The sequence below is a fragment of the Gossypium hirsutum genome, chromosome A05 (genome assembly GCF_007990345.1).
Source record: "Gossypium hirsutum isolate 1008001.06 chromosome A05, Gossypium_hirsutum_v2.1, whole genome shotgun sequence".
Taxonomy (NCBI): Eukaryota; Viridiplantae; Streptophyta; class Magnoliopsida; order Malvales; family Malvaceae; genus Gossypium; species Gossypium hirsutum.
This window is the reverse complement of record NC_053428.1, coordinates 78,038,985-78,048,121: the sequence shown is the minus strand read 5'-3', so window position 1 is coordinate 78,048,121 and position 9,137 is coordinate 78,038,985. Positions and strand designations below refer to the sequence as shown.

The window sequence follows — 9,137 nt, the reverse complement described above, 5'->3', positions numbered from 1 at the left end:
CGGGACCATAAAATTTGAGATATAAATAATTATTTTATGATTATTTTGAGGTCTATGATATGATTGCATGATTGTGTGAAAATTTCGTGAAGAAATTCTATGCATAAAGTGCTTAATTCGAAGTTAGGGACTAAATTGAATAAGTTGCAAAACTTGCATTCTAGAAGTTTCTAGTATGAAATTGATTTGAAATATTAATTAGGAGGTCTTAAATAGAAATTTTACCAATTTCTAAGTTATGGACAAAAATTGGACATGGATGGAATTTTTGGAAAGTTTAGTAGTAAGGGTATTTTGGTTATTTAGGGGTAAAATGAATTAAAATACAAAATTAAAAGCCAATTTTGCTCATCTTCTTCACCATGGACGTGTATACCAAGGGAGACTCCATGGCTAGGGTTTTCAAGCTTCCCAATCTCAATTGTAAGTCCGTTCTAACCCCGTTTTTCAAGTTATTTACGTTTTTAGAGTCCCGGTAACTTGATTTAGCTTATGCTAGCAATAATTCAACCTAGGGTTCATATTTGGAAAAATACCCATAGGTAAAATTTGTGTATTCTGGTGTTTTATGATACAATATGAGGTTTTAAATTATGTTAGACAACTTGTGCTACTCGGTTTTAAGTGAAAATGAGCAAAAGGGCTTAATCGGTAAAAATACTTAATAGTCATAAATATATGTTAGAGTGAGAATTTGATGTTTCCATAGAAGGAAAAAGTGATCATAATGTCATAAAACATAAGAATACGGGATGAAGTTTAATTCCCGAGCCTAGGGGCAAAAGTGTAAATATGCAAAAGTTTAGGGGCAAAATTGTAATTTTTCCAAAGTTTGAGTTAAGGACTGTTTTGAATAGTACATTAATTAAATAAGTAAAATATGATTATTTAGATCCCGAAAAACGAGATTTGAACCTAGAATGAGAGAAAAATCGAAATTAGGAAAGTTGGTAAAATGGCCGTTTTAATATCAAGGTAAGTTCATATGTATAATAAGCATTAATTTATGCATGTTTCAATGTAAAATTGATATATTTACTATAATCTCTGAGGTGTTGAAAGTATGTAAGTTGGTATGATAATAATACAACAATAATGCTGTAATTTATATTTGAAAGTTAAATTTAGTGAATTAATTGAATTATGTTAAATTAAATGATTATGGTGCCAAGTTTATGAATTGATTTAAAAATATGTCTATGGTACATGAAGTGCATTGAATTATCATACATAAATGTGATTTCTATGATTATGGATATTATGGGAAATTGTAAGTTCATATGATTTTTAATAAAACAATGTGTAATTTAATGTTATTGCGTTGATATTAAATGAGATGTAAGTTTATATGTAAGTAATACATCACTATTACTTGTATTATGATATCTTATAAAATATTGGAAATATGTTTGTGGATAATTACTTGATTGGTGAAATTGTTGGAAAAGAGAGAGAAATCCCGGTTGAACCTTCGGAAAGATTGGATGATACAGATGGTATGTAGCTAGGTCACATGTATAGTGCTGAGTGCACATCATGTGTACAAGAGAGCTACAAGACATTATGATGTAGCTAGGTCGCATGGGTGATACTATGTGTACACCATGTAGACAAGAGAGCTACGGGATATATGTAGCTAGGCCGCATGCGTGGTTCCAAGTGAAGGACACCATGTAGACAAGAGAGCTACAAGATAAACTGGCTATGTGTTCTCCATGTGTACAAGAGAGCTACGAGATAAACTGGCTATGAGATAAACTACCAAGTGAAGGTCACATGGGTGGTACTAAGTGTTCACCATGTGTACAAGAGAGCCGAACTATATGATGGGTGGAGCTATGTGCTGAAACCACCAAGTATCGAGGATTGATCCGAAGTGTTCAATGGGAGACTCTCTATGTATTGCTTTGTGAGTTTTGTGATGAATATGTGCAAGAACTTGGTTATGTGAATGATGTGTTCATTAAGTGACCAGGATGTGGTAAGGTTATAAACAAGTAAGTTATACATGAGGATGATTTTATGGTGACCTTCTGATCATGGGCCTATACTTGTGATGTATGAAATGTGGTGAAAATGATTTGTGATATAAATGTTAAAATGAGGTTAATACAAAGAAAGTGTGAAAGAGTGAATTAGCAATAAAACTGTTTTGGACAATAGTAGTGACGTGATTTTGAAAAATCACCATAAATAGTATAAATTGAATCAGAGACTGAATGAGATATAAAATTAAAGCTTAATGAGTCTATTTTCATATAAAAGAAACATAGAAAGAAAAGGAGTTCTATACTTTGAGATATTTATGTTTTCGTGAGACTGATTCAGAATGATTACATGATCCCCTGTTTTGACTTTGGAAAATCACAAAAATTTGGAGAAAAATAATTAGAGGCTAAAAATTATATTTTTAAAATCCATAATGAGTCTATTTTCAAGATAAATCAACAAGAACATTATCCGAGTTCTGTACTATGAGATAATTATTTTTTAGTGAAGAGAGTTCAGAACTGTCAGAAAGTGAAACAGGGGAAATTTTAATGAATAAACTGTACTAATTGGTTAAACCAAAAGTTATGAAAATTTTATGGTGGAAAGATATGTGAGTCTAGTTTCAGGGGAAATTTACAGATCTTAATTTTGAGCTCTGTAGCTCGAATTATAAATAATTAAGTGACTATGACTCGTGTGAACAGTTTGATGTGAACATTTATTAATAAACTGTGAAATCGTACTTACAAGAATGCTATATACATTAAGGATGTGGGATGGAGAGGAGGAGGAGGAAAATAAATATATGTGGAATACATGGAAACTATGGTATATGAAATATTGAGATAATGAAATAAATGATATGTGTTTATAAGAAAACAAAAAGAGAATGTTATGTATCATGACATGTATATATATATATGATTAGTCTCAATGTAATGCTTGTTGGGTATGGAATTGAATTGAAATGTTTCAGGCAAACATGTTATTTTGCGCATCTGAATCGTGGTATTTTATAAAGATATGATCTAGCTTTAAATATGAATGCTTGATGATTAAGCTGAAGATATTTGGTAAGATGATACTCTTGGTATAAATGTATAAGTGGTACTATAATAAACAAGGTAAAATGAGTATGAGAGACACATGTATGATGACATACAAATGCTATGTTTGTAGTTTAATTGAGGATGTTTAATCATTAAATGAATACGATGTTATATGCTTTTGATTTTGTATAAGTGTGTAAGAGATCAAGGTTGACCAAAGCTTGGAAAATAGCCTAGGTATATTCCACACAGGCAGAGACACGACCATGTGTCTCAGCCGTGTATGGAACACGACTTTGGGACATGGGCGTGTGGAGCCTTAAAGCATGAAATTTCCAAGATTTTCGTAAGTTCTCGGTTTAGTCCCAAACCCTTTCTAAAGTATGTTTTGGGCTCCGTAGACTCAAATAAGGGACTATGTGTAAGAGAATGAACGCTTTGAAATATGAATAAAATTTTATGGCTCGTATTTTAGTTTAATGTTTGTATGTTTGTCTGGTAACGCCTCGTACCTTAGCCCGGCCTCGGATACGGGTAAGGGGTGTTACATAAGTACCTTAGGGATGGTGGTAGAACTGATGCCTTGGAGCGGCTAGGATTGTAGGAGGCCGTGCCAGGGGCCAAAGTGTGCCAGCACTTCAAGGGAGAGAAATATATGTGGCGATTGAAAGCATGTAGTTCATTATCCTCCTTGAACTCCTCCATATATAAGCCTAGTGCAGTACCCAACTCTAGGACGCTTAGCTGGCGGATTAATCCACCTAGGTGAAATTGAACCGTGCCAGGATCATCGTAGTTCGTCATTACGGTCTGAAGATGGAACGTTGAGCATAGTTCTATCGTGAGCTCAAGGTATGTTGGCTCGATAATCCCAAAGAATAGCTCCCAAGGGTTAGTGGTTAGGAGGGATCGAATCGAATCAGCCAACTGAACCTATTCTACAGCAGCCCAGTCGATGCAGCGACCTGCAATTAAAGGTCGGGCTCGAAGTATTTGGAACTGTTCTTCTTGGGGCCCTCGGGGAAACTGTAGGAGAGGGTAACGAATTTCTGCGGTTGGACCCGTGGAAGAAGACACTCCCTTCCTCTTCCTTGAAGTAGGTACGGCGGTCTTCTTTCCTCGTGAAGACGGCATCAAAAGCCTGTAATATAGAGAATAATAATAATAGGTAAATGAATTCGAAAAAAATAAAAGGCATGAATTTGGAACTAACTATTTCAGCCAATACTATTAATATGAAGCAAACTTAACCACAATAACAATGAGAATGAGAATAGAAATGTAATGGGTATGAGGTTTTCCTAATCTCAATATAACACGGAACGTATGATAACTAAATTAGGAATGCAAATTAAATTATATATATTGGCATGGTAATAGCATGAGAATAAACATAGTAATGTCATGGGTATGAGGTGTTCCTAATAACATGATTTAACATAAAATGTATGATAACTAACTTAAAAATGCAAATTAAATGATATAAAAATGAAAAATAGTTCAAAATATATGAAGATTATGTTGATAATAAGCATTAGAAATAAGTAAAATAGAAGTGAAAGGAGAAAACAAATGCTAAGGGAAAGAGATTGAGCGTCAAAAATGAAGTGGGAAGCGGCGCACGGGCGTGGCAAGGAGGCCGTATGGAGTTGCAGCGACTAGGGTTAGGGTTTTTGAATGGGAAAGAAAGTGAATAGTGCAAGGTATTTATAGATTTTGGGCCACACGGCCAGGGCACACGCCCGTGTTCCCCAATTTCAGCCCGTGTGATTCGCGAATTTCAAATTTGGGCGCGTCTAAAATTTAGTAATGTCTGTGTTCCTCGAGCGTGTGGGTTCACACTGTCGTGTCGCACGATCGTGTCTAGCTTCGTTCGCTTCTCCCACGCCTGTGTGTGCAAGCCTCACGCCCGTGTTAATTTAACAAGTTTGACCATGGGTGTTCCACACGGGCGTGTCGAATGCCCGTGCTATTTTAATAGGTTCACCCATGATTTTTCCACATAGGCGTGTTGCACGCTCGTGTTGTTTTGGCAAGCTCGACCACGGCTATATCACATGGCCGTGGCATTTAATCGTAGCTTGTGTTGGGAAATCTTTTGCCCTATTTTCACACAGCCTTAAGCACGCCCGTGTGCTTGGCCTTGTCTCTGTGGAAACACCTGTATTCAAGAGCTCCGTTAGTAAGTTAGATATTGAAGACTAAATTTTGGAAGAAGTTAAAACAGTTAGTGCTCGGGTTGCCTCCCGAGAAGCGCTTATTTATAGTCTAAGCTCGACTTACCTCTCTGTTGTATGATCATGGTGGTTCAAGGAGTTTATACTCCTTATTCCTACTATCAATCTGAAAATAAGGTTTTAAACGGGTATTGTTTACCTTAAAAGTACCGAACTTTGGATTACTCACCTCCACCGTACCGAATGGAAAAATACTGAGTACCGTAAGAGGGATTTCCTCATTCGGTATGGTAGTGACAATGTGAGGATCTGCGGCATCTAATAAGACTTTATCACCAACCTTAAGTTGTTTTGGAGAGGTATCAGGCTCGTTTTGGCGTAGTTTCGGTTTGTCAGGTGTTCTTGGTTTGTGCGTCCACCATTCATCAAGTTTCTCGATTTGTAATCTTGGATCTTCATGAACAGGTCCTCTACTATTGCTTGAGAACAACTCGTGTTCTTCCTTCAGAATCATTTTCTGCAAAGTAGGTTACACCATATTGTTAGTTTTAGTAGAATGGTTTAAATGATCACCTTCAATTCCTGATGTGTTGCCAGAATTGCGAGCTTGAAGGGTGATTGTTTCGTCTCCCACCCGGAGTGTGAGTTCACCTGTGCCAACATCAATGATGGTTTTAGCAGTTGCTAAAAAGGGCCATCCTAGAATTAATGGAGTGTTGCTATCCTCTTCTATGTCTGGAACAATAAAGTCAATGAGAAATATAAATTTATTGATTTTAACTAGCACATCTTCAATAATACCTCTATGGAATCTTATAGTTTTTTCTGCTAATTGAATGCTCATCCTAGTCTATTTGGGTTTCCCGAGACCTAGTTACTTAAACATTTTGTAAGGCATAACATTGATACTAGCCCCTAGATCAGCTAATGCATGATTAACATCTAAACCACCGATTAAGTAAGGGATAGTAAAGCTCCCTAGGTCTTTTAGTTTGTTGGGTAGTTTATTTTGGAGAATGGTCGAGCAAACTGCGTTCAGCTCCACATGCGACGCCTCATCCAACTTCCGCTTATTTGCTAAAAGCTCCTTTAAAAATTTCATTGCGTTTGGCATCTACGATAGAGCTTCAATAAACGGTAAGTTAATATGTAATTTTTTTAAGAGTTTAAGGAATTTACCAAATTTTTCATCTGAGCAGTCTTTCCTTGTTGCGTTGGGGTATGGCACACGTGGTTTATATTCAACAGTCACTGGTTTGTTTGTATTTTGATCTACCTCACCTTGACCTTTGCTTACCACAGTTTCTTGCCTCGGTTCTGGTTCAGGCTAAACGACTCCTTCGTCATCTTCAATATTAATTGCATTGAGTTGTTCCCTTGGGTTAGGTTTTGTATTACTTGGCAAACTACCTTGTGGTCGTTCGGAGATTAGTTTGGAAAGCTGGCCTATCTAAGTTTCGAGCCCTTGGATCGACTCTTGTTGATTTTTAAGTGTTGTCTCGGTGTTCTGAAAATGGGTTTCTGACTCTGATATAAACTTTGAGAGCATCTCTTCAAGGTTTGGTTTCTTTTCCTGTTGGTAGGGTAGTTGTTGGTAGCCCGGAGGATGTTGTGGTCTTTGATTTCCTTGACCGCCCCACAAGAAATTGGGGTGGTCCTCCAACCTACATTATAAGTGTTACTATATGGATTGTTTTGAGGTCGAGGATTATTACCCATGTAATTTAATTTCTTGTTATCCATGTTGTGGCCATAAGGTTGGTATTCCAAATGGTTTGTTCCACCGCTACTTGCTTCGTACTACATTATTGGGTGAACCTATGAAGAACTAAGAAAACCATCAATCTTTTTATTCAAGAGTTCTACCTGATTTGACAGCAAGGTGACCGAATTGACGTTATAAACACCGGCTGTTTTCGTTGGCTTTGTCCTCATGACTTGCCACTGATAGTTATTCAATGACATCTCCTCAATAAACTCATAGACATCTTCAGGTGTTTTATTATTGATGGTTCAGCCAGCAGCTGCGTCAACCATTTGCCGAGTCGAAGGATTTAGACCATTGTGGAATGTTTGAACTTGAAGCCAAAGCGGTAACCCATGGTGGGGGCATCTTCTCAAAAGGTCCTTGTATCTCTCCCATGCATCGTAGAGTGTTTCTAAATCCATCTGCACAAAAGAAGAGATATCATTACGTAATTTAGCCGTTTTAGCCGGCAGAAAATATTTTAGTAAAAATTTTTCAGTCATTTGTTCCCAAGTAGTAATTGACCCTCGTGGTAACGAGTTCAACCACTGTTTAGCTTTGTTCCTCAGTGAAAAAGAGAATAACCGAAGACGAATGGCATTATCAGAAACGCCATTGATTTTAAATGTATCACAAAATTCCAGAAAGTTTGCTAAGTGAGCGTTGGGATCTTCATCCTGTAAATAATCAAATTGAACAAATTACTGTATCATTTGAATAGTGTTAGGTTTTAATTCAAAAGTATTTGAAGCTACAGCAGGTCTAGCTATGCTAGATTCAGTTTCTGTTAAAGAAGGTTTAGTATAATCATACATAGTGCGTGGAGCAGGATTTTAATTAACCGCAATTGCAGGAGGTAGCTGATTGTCTTGGTTTTCAGCGATCTCTTCGATTGCGGGTTGAGTATTGTCTTCTTGCTCATTCTCTGTGTATCGTAAGCTTCGCCTTATTTTTCTTTGATTTCTGCGAATTGTACGTACGATTTCTTCGTCAAAAAGTAATGGTCCTAACGGGTTTCTTCTAGTCATAAACTATAAAAACCTGTCAAGAGAAAGAAAAAGTAAGTCAATAATTAATAATAATAATAAAATTAAATTAAATTACAAGAAAAATAAATGGCTAAAGTAATAAAAATTGAGCGTTCCTAATATCTTAGTTCCCCTACAACGGCGCCAAAAACTTGATTGCGTGATTTCGTGATAGGTTTTAAATATTTATAATTACTCATTCTTAAACTAACTATTATTGCAATGTAGGCAAGTGTACCTATCGAACAATAGTATAGTTTTAGCAAGACTGGATTGTCGAACCTGAAGGAACTAAAAGTACTAGTAATGACTGTCTTTTTATTATCTAGCCTAAGAATAAAGAGGTTTTGTTTTAATTAACTAATTATTTAAACTAAGAACGCACAGAGAAGAGAATTAGGGAATTGCTTTTGGGAAAAATTGATTGACTTAAGACAATATCTAAGGAAAAATCCACCTCGACTTTACTTGTTATTCTGGCTCCAAACTGGATGATTTATTCATTCAACTTGTTCCGTAGAGATCCCTAATTATGTTATTATCCCTATTCAAGACTAATAACATCTAATCCCTAGATTGAATAATTGATACTTTTCTCTAATTAACACTCTAGGGTTGCATTATCTCGATCTATGGATCCCCTTATTAGGTTTCACCCTAATTTGGAAAAATCTTGTCACCCTATGTCTAGGCGCGCAATCAACTCCGCTTAATTATGACAACTGTACTCTTAGACAGGGTCTATTCCTCCTCTGAATGAGAGCTTGTATTGAATCAATATCCTGGGATATCAAAACAAGAATTAAGAACACATAATTAAGAACAAGTTAAATATTTATCATACGATTCAGAAAATAATAACAAGATTCGTCTTAGGTTTCATTCCCCTTAGGTATTTAGGGGTTTTAGTTAGAGAACATCTCAGAAGAATAAAGAATACAAAACATAAAGAAAACCCAAAACTCTTGAAGGGAAATTGAGGAGAGATCTTCAGTCTTGATGATGAATCCGGCTTCTGAGATGGATCAATTGGCTTCCTAGGAGTAATTCCTTACTCCCTATTCTCCGTCTCCCTTTTCTTCCTTCTCTAGGGTGTATTTATAGGCTTTGGAATGCCTAGAAGCCCTCAAAATTAGCCTTTTTC

The 9,137-nt window shown here is 36.3% G+C and overlaps 1 non-coding gene across 1 annotated transcript; it reads left to right on the top strand.

Moving 5' to 3' along the window:
• Positions 1-7,313: 7,313 nt before the first annotated feature.
• Positions 7,314-7,420, top strand: LOC121229874 (small nucleolar RNA R71). The gene has a single exon (XR_005927829.1). It is a non-coding gene; the product is annotated as a small nucleolar RNA R71 (small nucleolar RNA).
• The last annotated feature ends 1,717 nt before the right edge of the window (positions 7,421-9,137 follow it).